The 18444-nt window shown below is 39.8% G+C and overlaps 1 protein-coding gene across 4 annotated transcripts in view; it reads right to left on the bottom strand.

Moving 5' to 3' along the window:
- The window catches only part of LPP (LIM domain containing preferred translocation partner in lipoma), a 631519-nt gene that overhangs the window by 424059 nt on the left and 189016 nt on the right, over positions 1–18444 (bottom strand). For 2 of the 4 annotated variants that reach the window (XM_037038015.1, XM_037038086.1), the window contains exon 1: positions 17068–17147. The exons of the other annotated variants lie outside the window; for them this stretch is intronic. The gene's annotated coding sequence lies outside the window, so the exon portion shown is untranslated. Of the gene's footprint in view, positions 1–17067; positions 17148–18444 lie in introns of those variants that run through there. 4 annotated transcript variants of the gene reach the window in all.

The following is an 18444-nucleotide window of genomic DNA, read 5'->3' as shown; positions in this document are numbered from 1 at the left end:
GTTAAAATACACTACATGAGGAAAGAAAAAACGATGCCTTGCATGTCAGAGCGAGCCCATCACCGCTGCAGGCGGCCTACGTACGGGCGGGGGCTGAGCCTCGGCAACTGCTGCTGAGGATGGCTCTCCAGGCCTGATTGCAGGAGCTCTCCAGCGCAGCGAGGCCCGGAAGGCACCCCGCACCGCTCCAACCCCAAATCCACCCAGTAATTTATTAATTGAACTGAATTAATTGAGAGGGCTACGTGATTACCTCCAGATGTCTGTAAAGACAAAGAGCACTGAAAACGCAAGAAAAAAGTAAAGGCTTCAGAATGTGACATGGCAGAGGCCGATGGGGGTGAAGGGGAAAGTAGGGGGACAGTGTTGTCTGAGTGTTAGCATCAGGCCACACCAGATGAGTGACATGATCTTGAGCGGCCTCCCTGTCCCGATCACAGGCCTCAAAATTAAGATAAAAGCCCTGTCCTCCTCAACTCCTCCTCAGAGTGCTTATGGCAACCAACGAGATAACAATATCAAAGTGCTTTAGAGATTGCAAAGTGCTATTCAGAGGGAAAAGAGGAAAACCATTGGAAATGTAGTTTCTCAATCAAGAAGATAACATTATCCATGAGAAGAACTCTAAACTGACAATCAGGAGGCTTTTGTTACTGAAGCCAGTAGCACTGCCTTTCCAGTCTGGTTGCAGGGTCTTTCTTTCTCTCTTCCTCCCCAGGATCGTGTGCACATGCCATGTACAGATACATTGACTGAACTGTTTCCCTGAAAGGGCACAGAGCGTATTTCACACATCCCTAAGTCATCATTGCAAGACCTCGCACAAAACAAATACAGAAAGACAACCATGAATGTCTGACTTACTTGTGGTTCTTAAACCTAGGTGCATAATTAGAATCATTTGAGAAGACTAAAAATATATATATATAATCTCAAAACCAGGCCCATCTCTCAGGTTGAGAAGCACTAATTTTCATTATGCTTGTTTTTTTTAAATTGATTCTCACTCTTCTACTAAAAGGGGATAAAAGTGTGTGTTCTGCTTTCAACATGACTAAAGTGAGCATAAGTGGGAACCAGAAGGATACAATAAAGGTTTGAACAGTTTAATGTACTAGGCACTTTTGTAGTGCATATTTTATTTGTACATTTTAAAAATGGGTTAATGTGATCATTGCCACTTCTCTGTAATTCTAAAGTTATTCCACTAGAGAAACTTTAAAAAATGGGTTAGTATAGGATGCAGTGATCTCAAAAGCAAAGAAGCACATTTCCCGAGCAATCCCATATTGCCAGTTGACCATGGAATTTTTCTGGGAGAGTACGAAAGACAAAAACTTAAGCACACCAATACAAATCATTGACTCCACCATCTTTTCATCAGCCTCAGCACCATGTATTACCCTCACATCACTCTCCCCATGAAGGCACCTCCAGCTCCACCTCCTCAGAGGGCCAGGGTCTGGCCAAGTATCTGTTCGCAGATGACCTTCACAGCATCTTCTAATATCATCCCTCAGTATGTCCACAGCGACCCAGTGACACCATTCCCGGGATTTAGGATGAATGTTCATGATCCTGAAGTTTTGCTCACTCCCTTCACTTTATACCAACCCTTTTTTTAAATCTTGAACCAGCTCAAATATCTCTGATGCTGTAAACATTTCCCTCTAAAATGAGTAGCTTAATTCCAGCCTCTTCGAGGACTTATCTCACATTGATAACAGTCCACACAGAAGCTACGTTTCCACCTGCCGATCTGCTGCAACCAGCTGGAAGCTCCTGAATGGTCTCACTATACCAGCCCAGTGCCGGGTTGAGAAGCCCTTAGAAAATATGCTAGGCATGAATGGGTGAGTGAATAAATGCTTATCTCCTTGGTTACTCCTCCTTTTCTAGAATCTCTCTATATCTCGCTCCTTAACATCCTCTGATCTGATAGGATCATCACTTTTCCCCTCCCTTTATTTAGCGATGTAATGAATCATGCTGCTAAATTTCCAGATATTGAGCCAGCTTTGTCCTTCACAAAAGGTCCTACTCCATCACAGTTGTGGTGTTTTCACATATGAATGAGTTAATTATGCTATTTTACACATAAAATTTTGTACATACATTTGTAAGATCATCCCATAGTGTTGTCTTCTCTACTTGTTTTACTTATCATTATTAGGTTTTTACATGAGGGCTCTGCACCCTCTTCTATTCTGTGTATTAGTTTAATGGTGAGAATGACATATGATCTTTAAAGGTTCATCAGGATTCAATGTAAAGTCATCTATACATGGTAATTTCTTAAATGATAGATCTTAATCATTATTTCCAATAACTTCTATAATTGTAGTAGTTTTATGCTTCCTTTGAGGTCATTATTTAGCATTTACATTCTGCTAGAAATTCTATCGGATCTTTGGGTTTCATCTCTATTCCCTTTCAACCAAGCTAACTCTCAATTAAAAAATGATGTCTACCCACCGTGTCTCATTTAGAGCCGGAGCCTCACTTCCTACTATCCCTTGAAGAGATGATTCATGTTCTCTATCTTCCAGTTCAAGTTGAATATGCTCTCACTGCACTTCCACAGTCCCTGGAATGCTGCTGACACCACACTCACCACACATCGCTCTGCCTCTGTGCTTGCCTGTACCTCAAAGTAAACTCTTGAATCCTTAAGAGGAGAAGTAATTATCATTCTCCAACCCCGGGGCCTAATACATGCTAGGTTTCCAATAAAAATATCTGTTAATTTAACAAATGAATAAATTTACTTGTCTGGTACTGGAACTCCAGATGAATCAAGTTCTCATCCTGTACTCAAGAAGCTTAGGGCCTACCTGAGGGAGATATATTTATGTATGTGAAATGAGAAAGAGAAAAACACAAAGCATACAAAAAAACTGGGGTGTGTCACAGAAGCTAACACAGGCTTGGCAGGGGAAACCCTTAACAAGGATGTTGAAAGCTGGTTGCCTCCAAATGGTAAATAGAGCAATAAGGACCACGCCTGGAAGAACTGTGAGCTCAAGAAAGAAACAAAGCATTTCTGTGGGGCAAAGAACAGAGCACTGGCACTAAAAAATGAGAGGGTGAAGCAGAACAATTAAGGTTTGGAAGATAAAGTGAGCTTGTGTAGTAAATGTCTTATATGAAGGAATAAGGAGCTAGAGCTTTTATCTTTGACTCAGAATCTAATAAGAGTGAAAACCGTAGGTAGGGAAAATTAATCCATGCAGGATAGATCCAAGGAAGGCAATAAACACAACAGAGTCCCTATGGCCCCAGTTCCAGTCACACCTTTGCCAGTGTGACCTTCAACAAGAAAGGATACCCTTTTGCAAAATGAATGTCTGTAAAGTCCCAACCTGCTCTAATATTCTATAGTATTTTCTTTCTCTGAAATCTTAATTGCAGACCTTTGTTTTGATAAATGGGTCTGAGGAAACCTCACAGGTTTTGTGAAGGAATAAACTCAAACATGTCAGCTGGGGTTTCTCGGCTTCTCAGAGACGCCCAACACAAGCACAGAAAAGCCGTGGTGAGAGCTGGTTTTGCTGGACCCAAACTTACCCTGCTCTTACTTCCTCTGGTTCCAGATCAGTTTCACTCTAAACTTATAATCATCATGAAAGCAAGAAGTGAAAGGGAAGATCTCCACAGAGACTCTGAAAAATACACAAACACGAGAATCGAGAGGAAAACAAGAGAAACAGCCCTCCTCTGAGCAAGATGCCAACTGCTGAAGGGAGTCAGAGAGCTAGGGACGCTCAAGCACTGGTCTTTCGAGAACTGTAATCAAATGCAAAGAAATTAAGAAGAGCCTACGAAGTTTCAATTATTACCCTCACTGTTGCTCCTTGTACCCGACTGACAATAAATAACAAGTGTTTACTAAAGACTTACTATCGGCTAAGCAATTTTCTAATGGTCACATGATCTTCCTGGCCATTATACGAGGTAGCATTACAATGATCACATCTGGAAACTAAGGCTTCAAGAATTAATGTGCTCAAATAGCTAAGCTTAAGTTTGGGCATAGGTCTTCAACTACAAATTCATGGTCTTCAGCATGGTACCAACCTTTCTGTTTTAAGGATAAAGGAAAACACCAAAATCCAAGAGAAGGCATTACTTACAAACTGCAGATTTTACTCTTATCTCCTCATGGATCTTATTTGCCATATGCCCTCTGTATTCTATTCCTTCAAACTTCAAACATCCTGTGAGCCACAGGATCACAGACTAATGAAGCCAATAGTCTGACCACACAAATCAAAGCACAGCAGAATACAAAAGACTACAAAAGACCACATGGTGACCAAGAGCCTTCCTCTACAAGTGGGAAAACTTAGGGCCACAGGTAACGTTATAATAAATAACTAACAAAGCTGCTGAGACATTATGGCTCTCTAAAGACATTATGGCTCTGCAATCATGGTCACCCCAATAAGTAAAACTAACATGTTTGATGAAATTTTCCTTCTTTCCCCAAATCAATATTGAACTCATCTTTAAACATTTACATGGGTCATCAAATTTTAAAAACAACCAACCATTACATGGTACCATCTAACACCAAGTGCAATAAGCTCAAAATAGTGTTTTACAAACTGCATACTTGTGCATCATTATGTATACATTTTGATTCAAGGGTTGAGAATAACTGACTTTGAGCATTTACATTAATCTTTAAATCATGCTGTGTTAGATCCTAAACCTCTGTTGGCAATTAAACCAAGACCTGGCTCCTGGTCATGTCTGCTGAATGATACTAAAGAAAGACACGGGTATTAATATCTCCATCAGTGACAAAAGACTTGAGAGATTAAGGTATTATGTGACTTAAACACCAGAAACAGGTGATGGCAGACTAAAGTTTAAAAATCACATCCCTTAGCAACAGTTTCAACATTTAAGCGAGAAATTAAGATATAAATAACACTTTCCTATAACTGAAGGTTTTTCACTCTCTTTCCTCTTTATATCAAAACTAGTACCTTTTTAGAATTTCACAACTGCCCTCATAATGATCTGTTAAAATGGTACAACGTGTTTCCCTACATGGGCTACAGTTATCTGTCCTTGGTAAGATAAAGGACGCCTGATCTTCTGAGTTCAGACTCACCTTACAGTCTTAGATATGCAATGAGGTCAGAATGCAACAGTGTCCTCTTCTGAAAAGGACACTGAAAATGAGGTGATGCTAATGACCTGTCTACACACAAACTCTTGTGATTGTATGACAGACCCTGACTGTAAAACAAGCCCCCCAAAGCAAGATTATCCATGGAGATTCCAAATCATCTCTAATCACTGAAGAACCACAGACTTCTTTTCTTTTCTTTCTTTTCTATTCTTTTTCCTTTTTTTGTCACCCATTTGCCTGACTCTTCAATCCTCTCCATTGTGGGAGCGAATTTCAGACTGATCTCAGAGATTACCAAGGCATCAATCAAGATTTATTATGCACAAGTAAATAAGTACTTTAGGCAAACCTCTTCCAGACGATGTAGGTAAGTCCCTACCGAAGTAATTATGAAGCAAATACGCCCTGGGATGTGATGGCAGTGTGGGAAGGTAACATTAACAAATGAGGCAAGCTGAAAATTACACACAATTGTTCATTGAACTGCACATGTGATCACTTTTCCACGGAAGCATCAGGTCAGATGAGAGCCGGAAAGACAAAGCAGAATCTGCCATGGGCTGAAAATGTCAACGCATTCACTCAACTTCTCTTTGCAGGCAGCTCTGGCCCAGCACTGGCTAAGCGCCCCACTCTCTGCATGGACAGCTGGCATTACTCAGAAGGGGTGCCTAGAGAACAACTCTCCAGAAATGCCAAACCTTTATATAGACTATCTGAGAAACAGTTGGCAATACTGGAAAAAGCCCTGGACACAGACGCAGGGGACGGGACTTTGGCGCAATTTCTAGCTCAGCCACTAATCGGCTCTCTGATTTTTGTCCCTAGACCTCCCTGAACCTCAGTGTCTCCCCCTATCTATAAAATAAAGATTTGATGCCTGCTGCCATTTCTTCTGACTCTCATGTTCCATGATTCTTCCTACAAGTCCACAAGCTGAGTGAGGTAAGGTTTCTTACAAAACTATCTTAACTCCCAGAAGTCCCACTGACCACAAAGCGTAGAGTGAAAGGAGGAAGCATAGGAGTCAACATATTCTATGCCAACCCGCCTTGCACGAAGTTAATATGGACACAAGCTAATGCTAAAGGCACAATCTTCAATATTGACAATGCAGTTGGTTGCCAGCTGCATTTGAAGATCCCAGGTAAACTAAGAAGCAGCAAGGGATAGAAGCACCAATCCAAACAAGAAAACACTGGCCTCTGATAAAGAAGTGAGGAATAAAGACATCTCCACATTGCACTTTCACATCAGATTCAGAATGTCACGTGAAAAGGGAACAATCAGCTAGTACAGGGAAAGGGTATCAGAAAGACCAGGACTCTCAGGAGAAAGAAAAGAAGAGAACGGAACTAAACCAATCACGAACCAGATGGTCTTTGTGGTCACAACCCCCATCAGTCAAGGAAAAAGAGAGATATGATGTCAGTAGTCAAGACAAGATACTCAATGGCCAGGAAGTGATAGAGTCCTACCTGGGAGAAATCTAAAGAATGAACTGGTTCCTTCCAATTTAAATATTCAAAAACCAAGATTTAGAGAACCTGAAGCGGTTTACCCAAGTTACCACAGCAGCCAGTATATATCAGAGTCTGTATTCAAACCCAATTGTTCCTTCAAAAAGTGTTTGCAGTGGAACAGTTTCACTAAACAAGCTAGTAATTCTATTGATTATTAAGATGACAATGTAAAAAAGTTGGGCGAATGTCATCTTAATGAACGAGGAGTAAAGAGCTTCTCTCTCAAAAAAGCCAGCACCCAGGCCATTGAAAATGAGCACTGAAATCATAGGACCCCGAGCTCTGGGGTCATTTAACAGCAATGGTTCTACTTGGCTAAGTGACCAGGACAGTGCTAACCCTCTCTGGACAGCCATGTCGTCAGCCCTACGATAATAAGCATTAAGAAGATGACCTGCAAAATGACTCTTGGAATGACATTTTATGCTCTACAGTGGCATGGCTAGTTTGTAGAATGTGCTGTGCTTTCACAATATGTATTATTACAAAGGTTTCCTCTATGTCTCTGACTCAAACAGGCTGTTTTTCTGTGCAAAGCTGAGGGAAAGGTGCTAACAATGCCTTGAGCCCTTTGAGCGGGGCACTTCTACTTCACAAAGTGAAAACCTGGATTTCTAAAGACAAGGTCTGAGTGCCTGATTCATACGGGTTATAAACTCCTGGTTTATAGCTTGCCCCTCCACTAGGATGAAAACTTGACCGTGGAAAAAATCACCAACAGAATCTCTCTTGAGGTCTGGTAATTGTTTTGGTGATAGCTGGAAACTTCGCATTCCAAACCCACCGTTAAGTGGGTAAGTCCACAAGTTAATTACTGCTCGCTTGCCTGCATTCCCCTGAGCCTGTTCACACTTGTATTAACACACACACACAGTGAATCTGGGTCGTCTGTTGGCTAGTCTGTTTTGCCCATTAGATAGGCCATAAAATTTTACTAGCACTTGAGGGATGTTTTAATAGATTTTAATTGTTAATAATTTTGTTTGTATTTTCCTTTCTTACAAATTCATTTTGCTACCCCAGTAAGAGTAAACAGAATGAAAGAATTCCAGTTTACATATAACTTGCAAAAATATAAATATTTAATTTTGCCTTCAAAGAATGAGTCCCCTTTTGACAAATCTCGAGCCATATTCACACCTGACAATATTACATGTGACTCTGCGAAGCAATGTTCTTTCAGGCAACACAACATGCTAAGAGAAATCATAGTAACAAGAAATAGAGGAAACAATCGTACTTCAGCCTTCTAAATGTCATACTGCTCACGAAACTGTCACCTGTCAGCTGTGCTGTTTGTATTCTATTGTCACAGCTACTGTCATAAACTAGCTTAGAGCCTTTGCGTAGAGTGTGAATACTGTAATCTGAATTAACGTTATAAAATGTAGTGTGATATTATTATAAATTAAAGTTTCCAGTTTAATCTTTGTTTCTCTAATACTTCATTTTTAAATTAAATTCTAAATTACTACATTTTTTACTAAACCCCAAATCTACTTCATCGTAAAGTATAACAATACAGCTAAATTAAATAAAAATGTCTAGATTTGGGAAAAATAAAAAGGGAAAGAGGAAAGATACACATTTTCAACCTTCATGGACCATGAGAATACAATTTTGGAAAACAAAGAGATTCAGCTTCATGCATTATATGCTCTGAAATAAAATTTTTTGTTTAACTCCAATCGAAGAGCCTGGAGAAATTTCTCAGTATTTGAAATGGTTTGAAAAACAGCCAAGCTTCTCATTAGAATGTGTTATAAATTCAAATTATGTAAGAGAAGGTAGTTTTGCAATTTCACATATAACAGCAAAACAGCTGAAACCATTTTCAACTGGTGACCTTTTTCTTAAGTCATGTTAAAGGTTGTTCCACTTTTACTTCAAGATTTTGAAACAGAGACAAAAACCTTACACGCATTGACCAATGGCAGCTGAGTGAAAACGAGCCAGGCTGTTTCGGATCAGTTTCAGAATGACATCAGTGGATGTTATTCCCTTTTAAATTTCTCTCGATGAGAGTATGGGTGTTGTGCCTTGTGCTTTTTTTAAATCAATTATTGACCACCATGCAAAAAAGGACAATGCAATGTGTATCGAATGTACTGAATTTGGCTAATACTCTTGGGAAATTAAATGCACACACACTTACTGTAGACATTTTTAATGTAGTAGTTAAAGACACAACAGTCACCAGCGTAGAAGTTTAGTATCCAAATTACTAACAAAGATATCTCTTCTAATGTGGAGCTTAGGTTGAAAATTAACCACGATCTGTAAGTTTGCGTGTGCATGTCCAATGACCAGGAGCTCATTACCTCACAAGACAGCCCCTCTGTGGTGGAACACTCAGAACCGCGGGAAGGTGATGTGCACCTGCAACCTGTACGAACCCCTGTAAGACCCCGCTAGGTGTCCCTCTGGAAGCACAAGCCCTCTTGCATATGCAGTCGCACAGAAATCTAAAGGAATTTTTTAGTTTCCTATTCAGTTTATTTTCCTGTGTTCCAAGTTTCAAAAGTCCAATTCCTCCTTCTGTTGAACTAGTCATAGAGCTTGAGAACAATAACACAAAATTTAAAATCTCAAACCAATTGTTTTTGAACATTTCTTCAGTGAAAAATCGGTTTTTCATGCCAAATCTTTAAGAAAACCCCAAGAATAGAATAGACAAATTGATAAAACAGTTCCTTGGCCTTTATGTAAATCTTCATCCTTTGGCAGAACACATTTCACTCGTAGGGGAAGTAAAAAATGCACTGCTGTCATCCCTAGAGGGATTGGCTCGGACACCCCTCAGAACCCAAACCTGCAGATGCTCGAGCCCCTTGTATAAAAAGACATTGTATTTGAGTTTAACCTCTGATCATTCTCCATGCTTTTAATCATCTCTATATTACTTATAATACTTTATACAACGTAAATGACATGTAAATACCTGTTATACTATGTTTAGAGAATAAGGACCAAAAAAAAAGTCTGCGCATTTTAGGCCTAACTACATGAGTACACATCAGCAACAACAAAACATTTTTAAAAATATTTTGACCCACTATTGCTTTAATCAGTGGAAGCACCCCTGTGGATACAGAGGGCTGACTGTACTCCCCTTGCCCTCCTAGGAGGGCCCTGTAAGCCGGGGCCCTTTTCAGCCCTCATAAGCTGGGTTGAAAATCCACTGCTCTAAAGTATTACAACAGCAATTTTCAGTAACGCACGAAGATGGTATCTTCCTATATTTTCCTAGTGCCTAATACAGAGTCTCCCTATCATCAGAGCTTAGCAAGTGATTACTAGAAAAAGAGAGGATACACTTAAGAATTTGGGAATATAAAGAGGCAAGCTCTGCTTCTGAATCATTTTAGTTCACATTTCAAATACTGTTCCCTACTGTTCCTTATAATTAGGGTGACCATACGCCCAATTTATGCCTGCTGTTTCGGTGTGATTATGACCAGTGCCCCTTTTCACTCTCAAAAGTGTCCCAGTTTAGATGATGACTACAGTCACTTTACTTACAACACTGTGATGATAGGGTTTTGGTCACTGAATGCAAAGCCACCATACGGCCAAAGACCTCCCACACTGAGTTTACTTCTGCGGTGGCTAAGGGGGCGGCACAATCTGCAGTGGGAAGCTTTTCTGAGACGGATGGACCGGGATGCCTCCGCACAACAAGGACGCAAGGCACAACAGAAATCCAGCGGAAGCTGACACCAACTACCCTACACACCCAGCCTCTGTCTCCTGAACCAAAGAATATCACTTTTCTAAGAAAATTGGGGTTTTTTCACTTCTGTTATGTCTTTGCCATCTGCCCACTCCTGTCCCTAACCCCGTCAATATAACCAACAATTTTATCATGTCAATTGGTTCCAAGTATTAATAGAAGGATGGTGGGTTTGTTTGATTCTTAATTTGGAACAGAAAAATAAGGGAGTAGACAAGAAGCAGAAATAAAATGTATTCAAATTTATTCACTAGGGCACAGGAGTAAAGGTGGAGGGGATTTACTTATAATGTTTTTCTTTTCCAAATAGGACTCACAGAAGAGTTAAGGGAGATGAAGTCAAAATAACCCAATGCAGGCTCACAGGCTATGTGTCTATTTAATTTATTTTAAATAAACTATTTTGTATTGATTTCCATTGCAAATTCTAAATAAATATTCCACGGGGTGGGGAGAACACACAATATGGAAAGTTGATGGCGCTTTCTGAGGATGGAACTCCCCCCAGACATGCTAAGCACTGTTATATCATAATACTGCACGTCTCCTTGTAGTACTTTCCAAGATGCTCGAAACCAAAACAATCTAGAATGCTCTCCCAGCTCAGGATCTTCCCTCCTTATGGCATTTTTTTCTGATAAACAGAAATTCCCCTTAGGGATTCCCTAAAGTAAAGCTGTTGCATTCCCTTCTGTTACATAGTTAATTGCACTGCCAAATGGAGACCTAATAGAACGTAATTGTAAATCCATTCTCAATGTAGTGTCTCCCATACACACAGTCTTACGGAAGACATGTCCAAAGTGTGACAACCAAAACCCCGACTGTGTTGGAAATGGCGGATCGGCACTCACACTTGCCATGCCACTGAGGCTGCCTTGCAGGGAGCGTTTGATCGCAAAAGAGAGTCTGTCAAAATAAATGATCTGGCTTGAGATCTGCAAGACAAAAGATGGAGGCAATGTTCCTGCTACTTCTGCTATTTTCTGCGGGAAGAATGGCCTTGGGCATGGAGACCAGGGATTGTTCTGTATCCACAGTCCCACGTTCCATCTCCAGCCTTGCGGCTGTCGAGAAGTACCTGCAGCAGAGAGAGTAGCTGGACTCCATGTCTCAGGTCCAGTTACCACTTTCCCAAATATGGCTTCTTCATCTCTGGTTCCCAAGTACAATGCTGTATTCAGTTTTGTCTCAGCGTTATGATTTCTTGCTGTGCTGATTACTTTGTGTGGTTCTGGGATTCGTTACTGAAAGCCCAGCCTTGAACCTTCTGTGTAAAATCCTTCCAGTTTTTTGGAAACACCTAACGCCCTGAATTAAATTCTTTCTGCTGAAAATATCTAGAGTGGATCATTTCCCATAGTAAAACCAACCCTATCAAGATCCTTAAAATATAATTTGCCAAATTATCATCAGGACACAGATTCAAATCATTCATTGTGCAAGCAAATCCTGAGTGCCTATGCAATGTGCTCTGGTCATCAGCAGGGAGCGGAGCCATGCACAGGGAGGTTGCAGCGCCACCCTCTCTGAGCCCCAAGTCCAGCGCGAAGAGGCATCCTACAGGAGGGGAAGCAGCGATGCTCGGGACCAACCTGGTGGAAAGCCTAATCTGATCTCAGCATTCTCGCCTCAGCTCTACCACTCACTGATCAGGTTTTCTAATCAAGAAGGCTAGATGGATGAAAGTCCCTGTAAAATCTAACACTCCAAAACACTCTGAGAATTTGGACTCATGAGGGAATTTACTTGGATTCAAGTCCTAACAAAAATTCCTAAAGTTCCAGTTCCTTAAATCTGAAGGTCAGAACCCAAAGGTCACAAAACACACAAACCTCATATAGTTAAAATGGGAACAGGAATCAGTGACCCCCAAATGTTATGCCCTGCAGCAGCCAAAAGGTAAAAAACTCAAGGAGGGAAATTCAAAATCATGGCTGCTGTGGTTGTACAAATACTAGAGAACAAACTCAGTTTCTTTGGGATACATTTCTACTTTGAAAACGTCTATCTCGCACTCTGAAGAAAAAAGGAATATTTACATGTACTGTCTTCTCTGAAAGTGCTCGGAACCACCATGGAGTGAAAGAAACAGTAGGCAAATGCAGCAATGCTGAGATCTCTCAGGAAAAAAATCATTAATTTCTTCATGTCATAAACAAAAACATCCCTGATACTCATAAAAGAGAAGTAAATTCATAGACAAGAAGAAAAATTTCAGGAGAGACGAGGTCATACATTTAATGGCAGTTTTGGCACGAGCTCCAAAGCTGGCCTGGCCAGGGACTTCCAGACCTCTTTGGGCCTTAATTTTCTCATCTGTAAAATGGAGACAACAATATCTGCTCTACTTACCTAATAGGTGCTTATTAGGATCAAGTGAAATACTGAACACAAGGGCATTCTGTAAACAGCAGACTATGTGTGTGTGTGTGCAAGAAGAACAATTATTAATAAAGGAATTTCAAAGGAAAGCTAAGAATGGTACTTTTCAAGGCCTGACAGCAAAAGGAAATATAAATATAGCAGTGATTTTACAATTTCATAATCTGGGGAAGAAATGGTGATCAGAGTTGTGACAAACAATGATGCCCAAAAGAGAAGAGAAACCAGCTCAGCTCTGTCATAATTATCTCGGTTCCTGTAGCACACACAACAATGGAAAGACCGCAGGGAGGGGCAGGAGCAGCCTTTGTGACTGTGGCACCCCAGAAGCCTGAAGACACTGGATCCAAACAAGGACATTTCCACCTCCACAATTAAAATAATCTCATAGTGTGGTTCTCTAAGAATTTTTGTGACTTCACCAGTTTCTCAGGCATATCTCTTGGAAAACAGAAACAACGACCATAACCCAGAAGTGAAACATAACACTGCTGGTTCTTTAAAGCAGTACAACTGGAGGGCATGAAGCCAGCTCCAGGTCTGCTCACCTGAATGGACAGAAATACAAAGGCAGATCCTGCCCACATCTGGACTGCAGGGCCCAAGGAGCAAGACAGGACCTAAAGGGCCTAGACAGGAGGTGGAGGCAACCTAAGCAGTAGGTCATCATAGCCAAAACCACTCGGCACTGAGGCAAAGTGGCCCCCGTCCTCACTCTACTGGAAAGGAGCCAGGCTACGACAGGGTAAGATATAAGCTGAAAATCAAGTCCCCCGCCCCTGGGCGCAAAGTCACAGGAAGAGTTACAATCTAGGAAGCGAGATGGTGTCCTCTTGTCTGCACTGGGCTAGAGTCCTCACAGAGGCCTCCGGGGCCTAGAGAGATCAGGTGGCAAAGAGAAGAAATAAGCAAAATAAGTCAAGCCTACCTTTAATTCACTGAAGAGAAGACCTCAACGGCAAGTAAAGATAGCCAAAAACGTAAACAAAAACAAAGTACATGCCCATGCACAACTTCAATAGCAGTTGGGAAAATGCAGATTAAAACAGCAACTACGCACTGCTGGCCACACACAGATTGGCAAAAAGTTAAAAGATTCATCAAATTCACTTTGGGATTAGATGTGTGGGAAGCTAACATTCACAATAATATGCAATAATATGTTTTTTTTCTCATAAACAGATGTGTTCTCTATTTATGTGTTAGACACGTGACTTGTCTATGGCTACTTTGGTGCTACAATGGCAGAATTGACTGTTTGTGACAAAGACCATCGGCCTTCAGAGCCTAAAACATTCACTACCCGGCCTTTTACTGAAGAATTCTTCAGTCCCCAGTTCTAAATGAAAAAGTGTTATTGCTTCCGATTGCTACAGATATAATGAATCTGTTCTTTTTTTCTTAAACCTTTTACTATTTTTAACATGACCTTTCATGCATATCAGGGTATGTTTTGATATATAGTCCTGATATAACTCTTGCATTAGTGCCTACCAATTATCCCAGAGCTATTTGAATAATCCTCCTTTTCCAGGATGTTTCGAGGTGGTCCCTTTAGGCATAGTTAATTCTACACGCAAATGCTCTGTTTCCACGTGTGTTAGTTATGCAATGGCCCCACCTAGTCCATCACTGGTACATGACCATTTCAATTAGGGTAGCTTTACAATGTGCTATAGCATCTGACCAGCTGGTCCCTGTTTCCCATTTCTCTTCTTTTCACATTTCCCTTAGCTATTTTGCCTGCTTTTTATTAAAATAGTTCTGTGTTCTTTTGTTAATATTCAAGAACAATTAACTCGAAAGTTGTCTTGAGATTACATGGAATCTCGGAAAAAATAACTACTTAATAACTTTTCTATTTTTGTTTAGGAATACGATACACCTTTCAGTTAACTCAAGGGGTCCCTCGTATGACTCAAAAAGTTCTAGAACCTCTTTGCACAAGCCATGCACAATTCTCACTAAAATATTTACTCTTCATTTTGCTGTGAATAGCTTCCCAAAGATTGCAAAGTATTCATTTTTCAATGCCGCATACAAAATCTACCTAGAAATGAGATGTGAAGAGGCATGTTTAATGTTACAGTAACCAAAGAGATGCTAATACCAAAAGACACCAATGTATCTAGTCCTGGCACAATTGGGAGATACTGACTGACTCACAGACCCCTGCTGCAGAGGTAAAGAAACATCCTGTTTAGAGCACGTCATCAGCAGATTTGAATAACCATAAAGTGTTAACCTCTGACTCTAATATTTAAAACCTCCAACATCATATTTAAGACTTTGATGGACTGCTATATTTATGCATAAAACTGTTAATCATAGCAATATATGAAAATAATGAAACAATTAAGATATGGTATAACCACTCAATGAAATATTAAACAGATGTTAAAATTTTAATCATTCAAGAATATGCAGCAATATAGAAAATGCTTAATATACAATGCCAAGTGATACATAGCACCATGGTAATTTATGCTAATAGCTAAACATTGGAAGGAAATACACACACACACACACACACACACACACAAATAATAGACTGCCCCTGTATCAAGGTGGTGGAATTATGGGTAATGCTTTTTTCTACTAAATGCTCTGAGTTGGACAGAAAGTTACAAGATTATTTGACAATTTTTTAAAGAAGTGGAGACCAATTTTTCAGTGCCTTCCAGATCTAAAATTTGCAATTCTTTTTCTGTTAAAGGGGGGAAAATGAGACTCAGGCACGTGAACCGATTTTACGAGGTCCTACAGAGGAGTTCCAGGCAGCATTGGGACTAGAACCCAGGACTCCAGGATTGAGAATCAGTATTCTTTCCTGTACAGTAGTTATGTTGTCATTTTTCTAAGGGCTAACAAACTCTGAGGTCATTTTAATATTTTCATATATGCGTTATAAATAAATACATGAAAATAACAATGTTCAATTACTGCTCTAAGATAGCAATGGCTATAAAAATCCTACAAAATGCTTTGATGTGCTGGAGTTTGAATTAAACTTCTTTTCTAAATAAGTCTATTCAACAGAGTAGAGGACATCAAAGTATGTCTATTCTACAAAAGAATGCTTTTGTAGAAATAGCCATTTCCTCATCAAGTCATAAAGCAATTTTAGTGCTAGGTTAAGAATTAAGTTAATATAAGGTAAATTCTGGGCGGAGATGGGAGGGGGGTGGGGAGCACTGGGGGGGGCAGGGCTGGGAATACAAGAAAGTAAACTGTACTTGAACAAAAGTTAAATAAAAAAAAGAAAAAAAATAAGGTAAATTCTGGCACTGCACATCCACTTGAGAACCTACAAAGTTTCAACTTGCAGTATTATCATTCCAGGGGAAAAAATTCCTTCAAAATTAAAAGCTAATGAGAACTATTTCCTTGACTTTTCTCACTGCAGCCTGACAACAAATTTGGCAGAAGAGGTGTTTAGATACCTATATACACAATGGATAACTGTAATTAGTGTCTAGTATTCTATTATGCCTAAAGATAACATTTGGAGCCCATATGCATTCACTGTGTTTTGAATTTTTAGGGGTCCTAATTAGATCCCAGTGGAGGTAATATTTTGAAAGGAACAATGTAAAAGAAATCATCAGAAAAAAGATAGTCAAGAATAAATGGTTAATAAGGCAAAGAGACTGTATGCATGTGTGTGTGTGTGTGCGATTTCAGCACTACTGAAAGCACACTTTCCAAGAGTCTGATCAACCACCTCCAGTGATGGGTGAGGGACTTTCCGATTTCCTGATATGCAACAGGCCTTTCTCTTAATGTCTGTGGTTTTACTACACAGCGGCATCATCAAGTATCAATCATCAATCATCCCTCATAATATTTTTTGTTCGCCTTCTGAAAAAAAGCATACATCCTTCATTCCTCTTTGCTATTATTCAAATCACAATAAAATAAAAATTGAAGGGCTGGGATGCGAGCTGGGATGAGGCAGAAGCCAGGTAAAATAGTGGGGGGGCAGGATAGTGAAGAATAAAGGGGCATCAAATACATGGTGACAGAAGAAGATTTGACCTTGGGCGGTAAGCATACAACACAATATACAGATGATGTACTAAACACTTGAAACCTATCAGACTTTATTAATAGCATCCCAATAAATTTTTTAAATGTAATGCAAAAGAAGAATCATCTTTGCAGAAACTTAGAATGTGAGGGTTACAGATACAGTGAAAAATGAGTACACTGGCAATTTCCTGAGTGTCTCTACTTCAGTTTCATCTTTTCTTCTCACAAACTTCTAATACATGCTTTTGTACCTTTAATGTTGAAAGTGTCCTGGCCCAGCAAGTGTTAGACCTCCCGCTGAAGATGTCTGTCTCCTCGGCCAGAGGCAAAGCTCCCTGGCGAAGGAAACCACTCTTTAATCATCTTTTTAAGACTTAAAACACCTTACACAGTGCCTGGTACAGAAAGTAAATTCTATTAAATAAACTGTATATCTATTTATACCAAACCATGATAATGAGGTGAGAATAAAATAGAAAATAATGAGAATAATATTTACCCACAAAATTAATTAAAATGGATTCTATGTGTTCATGAAGCCTATATTCAATAAAATAAAATAAACTTACTAAATATTCTAATAATACGTGGCAAAACATTTTCTGTCTGGTATCATTCCTGATTATGTATAGGAACCAATGTGCCGCAACAGGATAAAAAAGAGAGTGCAATTTGAGCTAGAATAAAATAGAATTGGATTCAAAAGTAGAATATTCATCAAATTTTTAAGGGACAAAAGTCAGTAATTTCATCCTAAAAAAAATTTAAACAGCAAGAAGATGCTAAACAGCAGTGAGCATCATTGGAAAGCACAGAATGGACATGTTTCATGAACTAGCAACCATACTGACTGGAATCAAATATACACGAACCCTTTCTAGGCCTTCGTGTTCTCTGAGGCAGTTGAACCCTACATCCCTACAGGGTTTTAACTGCCAACGAAAACACTAACGTCATCATTGCTGGGGAACAGTAACAGTATCAGGAGACTCTCAGATGGTGGGAGGCCAGCACATGTGCAGAGGGTAAGACACAAGAGAGGGGACAAGAAAAGTCAAAGGATAAACTCTTTAAGAAGTTAACATCCTACTAACTCCCAGGAAAAACTCTTCAGAAAATGCTAAAACAATAACAACAACCTCTCCCCCAAAACAAAGCAGAGGAAGAAAAAAAAATAAGACCCTAATTAAAATCACGTATATGAACATCTAATATACATAGCTTTCGTTGTTCTAGGTACTGCAGGAGCTACAAAAGAGGTGTACGTACATGCAAAGGAGGAGTGTACCAGAGAGTGAAAACACACATCACAATCACTCTATGTAGAGGCAGGAAAAGGTGATTTCTTTACAGTCCTTTTGAAGAGCTTTCTCTTCGATTACTATAGTCAAAAGGTAAACACCAGTCCTTGAGATAGTCAAGGTAGACAATGTCATTAACTTCATTTTACAGACTTGGAATTTGATGAGAGAAAATCCATCATTCAATCAACAAATAACGAATAACCAAGCCTGGACTTGAACGGGTTTACTAACATCTAAACAAGTGTGAGTTCCACTACATACAGGTACCTCCCTTCAGCTTTAGTTGATATACACAAGATCTGGATGAACACATCGTCAAGTGAC

The sequence above is a fragment of the Sturnira hondurensis genome, unplaced genomic scaffold (genome assembly GCF_014824575.4).
Source record: "Sturnira hondurensis isolate 20B ecotype Veracruz unplaced genomic scaffold, ASM1482457v3 Scaffold0000396, whole genome shotgun sequence".
Lineage (NCBI taxonomy): Eukaryota > Metazoa > Chordata > Mammalia > Chiroptera > Phyllostomidae > Sturnira > Sturnira hondurensis.
Note: the sequence above shows the minus strand (reverse complement) of the source record. Positions and strands in the feature narration are given on the sequence as shown.